This window comes from Phocoena sinus, chromosome 6, assembly GCF_008692025.1.
Source record: "Phocoena sinus isolate mPhoSin1 chromosome 6, mPhoSin1.pri, whole genome shotgun sequence".
Classification (NCBI taxonomy): Eukaryota; Metazoa; Chordata; class Mammalia; order Artiodactyla; family Phocoenidae; genus Phocoena; species Phocoena sinus.
This window is the reverse complement of record NC_045768.1, coordinates 115,714,057-115,722,388: the sequence shown is the minus strand read 5'-3', so window position 1 is coordinate 115,722,388 and position 8,332 is coordinate 115,714,057. Positions and strand designations below refer to the sequence as shown.

Sequence of the window (8,332 nt, the reverse complement as noted above, 5' to 3'; positions counted from 1 at the left end):
GATACTTCAAACCAGGCAAATACTGTTTTTCCTCAAATTTTCACCCACTAATTTTAACACCTATTGGTGGATCTTGTGTGTGGCAATTTTCATGGTGGTGTTTGTCTAATGGTGATTTTATACCACACTCTTCCTTCTACATTTATAAATTGGAATTCTTAATAAGGGAGAGTTGCTCCTTCCCCATTTACATATTCAGTTATTTATATCTGTATGAATCATGGACACTTATTTTGCTGAATTATAATCAATTACAGTTATTATGCATTTTTGCTCAGTTTGTCCCAGATTTGGCCATTGGGAGCATCTTGAGCTGTCTCCTGTTTCACAGGCACAGTGTATTGGGTGCCTTCTGGCACATGGGATGTTCCATGGTCACCCCAGAGTGCTGGTGTCTTTTGTTAGAGAATTACATTAAACACAAGCATCTGAGTGTGAGATGTGCTCCTTGCTACTGGGATGCCATTGTTTCTAGGCCTTCTCAGCTGACAAATTAGGAAATACCTGTAAGTAAAGTTTTATACATGGCTAGAAAGGTCCCAAATAAATAAAATTAGAAATGAAAGATGACTAGTTATGGACAACACCAAAGAAATACAAGGGATTGTAAGAGATTACTACTAACAAGTGTATGCCAATAAAATGGAAAATCTAGAAAAAATGGATAAGCTCCTAGAAACTTACAAACCCAAGAGTGAATCTATACACAATATGAATAGACTGATTACCAGGAATGAAAGTGAGTCAGTGATCAAAAGCCTCCCAACAAACAAAAGTCCAGGAGCAGTTAGCTTCACTCGTGAATTTTACCAAACAATTAGAGAAGAGCTAACACCCATCCTTCTCAAGCTAATCCAAAAAACTGAAGAGGAAGGAATGCCTCAGAACTCATTCTACAAGACCAGCATCACCCTGATACAAAAACGAGCCCAGACAAAGACACCCCATACACAAAAACTTACAGGGCAATATCGTTGACAAACACAGATGGAAAAATGTCCAATCAAATATTAACAAACCAAATTCAACAATACATTAAAACGGTCATTTATCCCAGGGATACAAGAATGTTTCAATATCTGCAAATTAATCAATGTGATATACCTCATTAAAATAACTGAAGAATAAAAATCATAGAGTCTTCTCAATAGATGCAGAAAAACTTTTGACAAAATTCAACATCCCTTTATGATAAAAACTCTCAAAAATGGGTATAGACAGAACATACCTCAACATATTAGAGCCTATTTATGACAAACCTACAGCCAACGTTGTACTCAACAGGGAAACCGAAAAGCATTTTCTCTAAGCTCAGTAACAAGACAAAGATGCTCATTGTCACCACTTTTATTCAACGTAGCACTGGAAGTCTTAGCCACAGAAATCAGAAAAGAAGAAATAAAAGGAATGCAAATTGGAAAGAATGAAGTAAAACCGTCACTATTTGCGTATGATATGATACCTCATTTTGAAAATCCTAAAGACGCCACCAGAAAACGATAAGATCCCCAAATCAATTTAGTAAAGTCAAAGGATACAGAATTAATATACAGAAATCTGTTGCATTTCTGCACACTATAATAACAAAAGATCAAAAAGAAAAATTTTTTTTAATCCCAGTTACATTTTCATCAGAAAGAATAAAATACCTAGGGATAAGTGCAAGCAAGGAAGTGAAAGACCTGTATTCAGAAAATTATAAGACATTGTTTAAAGAAATTAGGCAGGACACAAACAAATGGAAAGATATTCCAGGTTCATGGACTAGAAGAATTAATATTGTTAAAATGTCCATGGGAAGAGATGGTTACTAACCTTATCGTGGGGATCATTTCATATTGTATGTAAATGTCAAATCACTATGTAGTACACTGAAACTAACAAAATATTGTATGTCAACTATATTTCAATTAAAAAACAAAATAATTACTGCTACAAAAAAATGAATAAGAAAAGAGGCAATTAAGTCACAGACACATACAGAGGGAAGACTCAGGGAGAGGCCTCAGAAGAAACCAACCCTGCCAACACCTTCATCTTAGACTGTTAGCCTTCAGAATTGTGAGAAAATACACTTTTGTTGTTTAAGCCACGCAGTCTGTGGAACTTGGTCATGGCAGTCCTAGAAAACTATAGGACACAGACTGTAAAGTGTTATAAAAACATGTTTTTCTTCCTGTTAAGACTCTGAGATTTCTGTGTTTGTTGTAACAACCAACATCGCTCATTTGATACACAGCACTTCTGCCACCAATGAGGCTTAGCTTCCTTTCTGTGCACATTTTTATTCTGGCAAATGCATATCCATGTCCTGAGGTCATTTGTGTTTTCAATTTTGCCTACTTTTTCTTCATTATTTCTTTCATAGTTTTTATGGTAAAGAGTCCTTCCGTACCCTAAATCAAATAAATGTGTACCTGTATTTATTTTCTGTCATATTTTATTTCTTCCAGAACTTAGATTATCACTTTGTAAGATGTTAAGTTCTATCTTTATTTTAGTTTTCTATCCACTCTGTTATTTTTCTGAATGTGCTAACAAGTTACCCCAGAAGAATTTACTAAATAATTCAATGAAATGTTATATTTTTTCATCATATACTAAATCTTTATGACTTTCTGTATTTCTGAATTTTCTATTTTGTCACACTGACTATGTTTATTCATGTTGAAACAATCCTGTTTTATTTATTATACATTTATAATTTTCAGTTTTAACTTTAAGGTGGCAAATTTAATATATTTTATTGACTTTGTTATGCACTCTAATCCCAAATTAAGTGGAATGATTTTGTCAAGTAGAAGAATCCTTTTACAATATTGATTATAATTGCTTTTCTAAGTCAGTTAGCCACTTGGGGAGTGAAAGAACAAACACGGTATTATTTTGCTTTTCCCATTAGGAACATGCTCCTTAAATCTTCATTCTACTCAGCTTTTCTCTTCCATCTAAAGGTGAATTCTGTGGTTTTATTCATATACATTTTGCTTAGGACTTCTCATTAGGTTTAAATCTAGATATTTTTGTAGGAGTGTTTTAAATGGTGGTTTATTTAATATTTTTAAAATAGCTATAGTTATTAAGTATATTTTAATTTAATTGACATATTTCTTTGATATGGGACTACCTCACTAAAGTTTATCCGTTTATTTAACAGTTAAACAAAAACTTTCATTGAATGTCTATTTTCTTAAGCAAAAATCTTGTCATCTGAAATGAATGGTAATTATGCTGGCATAAAGTTGCTTGTAATAGCCTCATAATTTGTAACCTTGTCTACATGTGTTTTTATATGCATCCTATTCCCTGGTCAGAGCTACTATGTATAGTTGACGGTATCTACAATTCAGGGGTCAAGCTTAAAATCAGAGCCCTTTATTTGTTTTGATCGGGTCCCTTGGAAAGGATGGCTTCCATCTTCATTCTTCCAAATTATGCTCCTTTTCCTCTTATCAAATTCAATCCTCCTATAGGCAGGGGGTCTATGTTGAGGAAGTTTAATTGTTTTCTTTTTTCTCATCCACCTTCTGCTACCATTGCCCACTTGATCCATTTAACCTTAGTTTCTGACCGTGCCAGGATTGAGACTTCGAGGGAAGATAGTGAGGTGAGTGGAAATTTACTTTTTTGACTAGCAAGTTTGCAGAATTTTAACCTTGGAATTCCCTGGAATTGATAGAATTTCAACCAGCCTCTTTCTCTCCAGGGTGTCTTCAGGAATTCTTTGAGAAAATCTCTCCCCCATTGCTGAGGACCGAAGCATTCCATCTTCTCTTTCATCATGTGTATTTGCCCACCCAGGCAGCCTCCTTCAACAGGTTGTAAGATACCAGCTCTCTTTGATGCATGGCTTATACTTGGTCCAAAGGGAACACACAATGTTTGTCCTGGCAAACCCAGAGTGGTGACGGTTGTACATATCTGTGAATATACTAAAAAACAACAAATTGTATACTTTAAATGGATGACTTGATTGATAGATGAATTATCTTAATAAAGTTGTTTAAAAAAAAGAAAATCTCTGTGAACTGTGCAACTTCTGCCTTATTTAAAGCAAGAAAGAGGGCAATCACAGTTTTATCCCATTTCAAAGAAATATGTGTCAGGCAGTTTAGACAGCCAGGAGTGAAAGAGCAAACAGGTACACAGTCATACTAGGCTTGTTAATTTGGTTTCGAGAACCAAGGATCGAGACCTACTATATCAAAGCACAATGTCATCATTCCAGTGAAAATAAAACAAATTGTTGGCCAAAATTAGAAGTAAAAGACAAAAAAGCCTGGTAAGCAAAGACTGGAGGAGATGTGAGGGACAGAGAGAAGTGTGATGATATTCTGTAATGACCTAAATGGAGAAAGAATCTGAAAAAGAGTAGGTGCATGTGTATGTATAACTGAACCACTTTGCTGTACATCTGAAACTAATATTATGAATCAACTACACTCCAATATAAAATAATCAAATTTAAAAATTGCTGAAGACTGAGGGAGAATGATCCTCTCATTTTGATTTTTTCTCTATAAAATGTTTAATAAGTTCATATTTTGAATTATCCAAATGAGTCTTTCATCCTATTTTAATTCATAACTGCCTGCTTTCATAAATACAAGCTAAATGACTTTGATGGTTGATCAGGTACAATGACACCGAGCGCTTGCCTTAGGTAATGTGGTTCCATTTTCAACCAAGATAGAAATCTCCTCAAAAATGAGTCTAAAAGCTGGTGAAGTCGGACCCTCAACTCTATCCATGTGAATCTGGGAAAAAGGGATCCGTATCCACATACACATAGTCACAAAATCTAAACATAAAATAGTGGGACATTTGCTGAGTTTCTGTTGCTGATACAGAGTTCACCACTCCTTTATTTCAGCAAATCGTGGAATTGTAGAGTGATGAGTCATCTACATTACTGAAAAACGCGCTCCTGAACGATATATACAAAATTGAGGAAGAATAGAATGGCGTTTTCTTATGCTGTTATATGGGCACTGCAGATGTTAGCATCCTGTTGGTTTTTAAATTCTGTGCAGGCTATGAATACCGTGATAGAGGAAAGAGAGTTGTTTATTAAAGTGCAGGGAGCTTCCCGGCGTGCTGCTGTTCGATGTTGTCCACCGTTGCCATGGGAACAACATCCACTGTACAAAAAGGAATTGGTAGTTGTAACTACTCACTGTTCTATGTCTATGGAAGCGATACAATGCTGAGGAATCAGAAGCATCATAGATAGGCTTAAAGTTTATACTTTCAGAAGAGGATCGTAATACTAATTTAGAGCAGATTCGTTTAAATATGGGCATAATAGGAAGAAAAAGAGCATATGAATAATCAGCAAGCTAAGATAGGAAAGGAAAAAGAAGAAAGTTACAGACATGTGTTTTCATTTCTGTAACTTTCTGATGCAAATTAATTATCTGTCCATAGGAAAAAAATTGCCAAAGCAGTGCGGTGCATTTTGACTTTGTCAAATATATTCTACAGCTGTGTGTTGCGGCTGACCATCTGCCTCATAAAGTTACATTGCAGCATGATAAACTCTTGAGGGGAAATTTCTGTTTCACTTTGTCAAAAAAGACGAATAACTAAGAGCTATATACTGCTTTCGGAATACTATATCATTTTCTCAATTTTCAATAGTAATCCAATTTCTATTACTTTCAGATCAGTGGATTTTGAATAACTGACAGAAAGTATGAAGCTTAGCTCCCAATAAAATACTTCCCTATTGCTTCCAAGACATTTCTATCTTACCTACTGAAGGCACTTGCTAGTCCCAGATATACTTTCATTTACCTCATGTTCAAATAAGTAAACTAGAAAAGTGGGTCAGAAAGAGGAATGGCAGTGAGCAGTCCTTGTTCTATGCATTACGAATGTGACCAGGAGCTAACAGCAACACTGATTCATCCACTGCAGATCCAGGTGAGTGTAACTTGATACACACAAGATGACACTGATTAGCTCCTGTGTAAATGCATGTGGAGTGTATGCTAATATCCGGTAGGACAAAAGTACCTTGCAGTCTTTCTTTTCTATATTTTCCATACTAACTTCCAGCTAGAATTTTTTTTAAAAAACTATTGTGATCCTTTAAGATTGTATGAATTCTATGATAATTTGGGAGAAATGGATATTTTTATTCTTCTCACACTTTTCCATTTTGTTGACATTTTCTATTACTTCTTTCAATATGACTTGATTGCTTTATTTACAGAGGTCCTGTGCCTTTCTTGTGGACATTGTTTCTGAGCATTTTATTATTACTCTTATCTATTGTGGAAGGATTGTTTCCCAATTCTGTTTCTAGTCAAGTCTTGCCATCGTACAGATAAACCATTGATTTTTGTGCTTATAGCTTTTGTCAACTTTCACCTTAGCAAAACACCATCCAAAACCTGCCGAGCAGGCAAAGCTCACTGTGTTGGATCTGCTGAAATAAGAAAGAAACATACCTTGGCAGAATCTTAGCCCCAAACAGGAAAAGTAGAGTGATGGGTTTTTAGGGTCTGTCTGGGTGACAGATTTGCAGACAAGTTTTTGGAGGTCGGGAACTCCTTGGGACCGGGCAGTGTGTGACACACAATAGCTTTACACTAACGCACATATGAGACCAAGTTTTGAGCCACGTTTGCTCAACAGTCTTGATAATTCAGGTATTTTAGTTGATTTATAGCTTATCTTCAGGGCTCAAGTATTTCCCAGAGCCAGGCTCTAACGTCTTTCATTTTTCTCAGTCTTCACACAGTGACAGGAAAGTATCCTGGGGATATATATTTTTAATCATGAGGAAAACCAAAACCCCATGGGTTTAAGCTCTCAGCCCCCCACCCCCTTGACATACTTGTCAGCCCGGGATGGGGATTACAACCCCGTTGTCCGTGAACAGAAGCAATTTCAATCTTCACTGCTTTTGGGTGAGTTGTGGATATATGATAAGGCTCTGCTGGTAGTTTTCCAGAATCTATTAGCGTCAGATTTTTTTTTCGTTTTGTTTGAAGATCGTTTGTTGGATCACTCGAAGGGACAAAGTCCATTTAGCAGTATTTTGGGGTTTTAAATTTTTAAAAAAAAATTTGTAAACATCTTTATTGGAGTATAATTGCTTTACAATGTTGTGTTAGTTTCTGCTGTATAACAAAGTGAATCAGCGATACGTATACATATATCCCCATATCCCCTCCCTCTTGCATCTCCCTCCCACCCCTCTGGGTGGTCAGAAAGCACCGAGCTGATCTCCCTGTGCTATGCGGCTGCTTCCCACTAGCTACATATTTTACATTTGGTAGTGTATATATGTCCATGCCACCCTCTCGCTTCCTAAAAATATGGAACACTTCACCAATTTGCATGTCAGCCTTGCACAGGGACCATGCTAATCTTCTCTGTATCGTTCCAGTTTTAGTATATGTGCTGCCAAAGTGAGTACTACCAGTATTTTGGACTTTGGCGATGACACATCTGAGCAAAGCAACGTGGAATAACACTAAGAAAGACGTGAGTCAGGGTTTGTAGTCCTATGTTAGGCAAGAGGCAAGGGTGCCCAAGCTCTAATTCTGTGACAAATTGCCTACAAAGTTGCCAAGTGTTGTCATTTTTCAGGCAGACACCTTCACGTCCAGGTTTGATGAGAATTTTATTTTTCTGACCACTTGATCCATTGTTTTACATGTCACTTAAAAAGCACTTAGCGCTTGATTCCAATGACACAGAAAATCATCTTTCTTATTGCAACGAACTAGCATCACAGGAAGCTGGTTGTCATCCAAAGGAATATAAACAATAATTATACTGGATGTGCATCTTAATCAAAAGACACAAACAAAGGAGTGACTAGAAGTATCAGAAGCAAAATTAAATATAGGGAACGCATACACATTGTAGATAAGAGGTTTGAGCATCTGTTAATAACCTAGGTCCTTAAGTAAGTGGAGAAGAAAGCGTGGATGAAAGGAAAGAAAAAAGGTGAGTAGACTGAGAGAGGACAGCCTGCCTCTGATGTTTGGAGCTTGTTTTCTGGGTCTTATAGAGAAGTTGTCCCCTGTGTGAGTTATCATCTTGGTCAGGATTCTTGGATAAGGTTTATGGCCCCTGAAAAACTGACTGAGAACTTCTTACGGTCCCGGCCTGAGATCTCTAGTTTTTCATGACTTCACAGTATCTTTAAATCTCTTCGGTTGTGAGGTGTAGATCTGAGTCTTAACACTTCACAGTTTTACTGTCCCTTTAGTTGTGACAACCCCTGGTAGCATCTATTTCATAAGGTTCGGTGCACACATTTTCGGATGAAATCTCCTGAAGCAAAATCAGAATTACAAGATTAGAATCACCT

The 8,332-nt window shown here is 36.5% G+C and overlaps 1 non-coding gene across 1 annotated transcript; it reads right to left on the bottom strand.

Moving 5' to 3' along the window:
* Positions 1 to 7,322: 7,322 nt before the first annotated feature.
* On the bottom strand, positions 7,323 to 7,429 carry LOC116756219. Its single transcript, XR_004350588.1, has one exon. It is a non-coding gene; the product is annotated as a U6 spliceosomal RNA (small nuclear RNA).
* Positions 7,430 to 8,332: the final 903 nt, after the last annotated feature.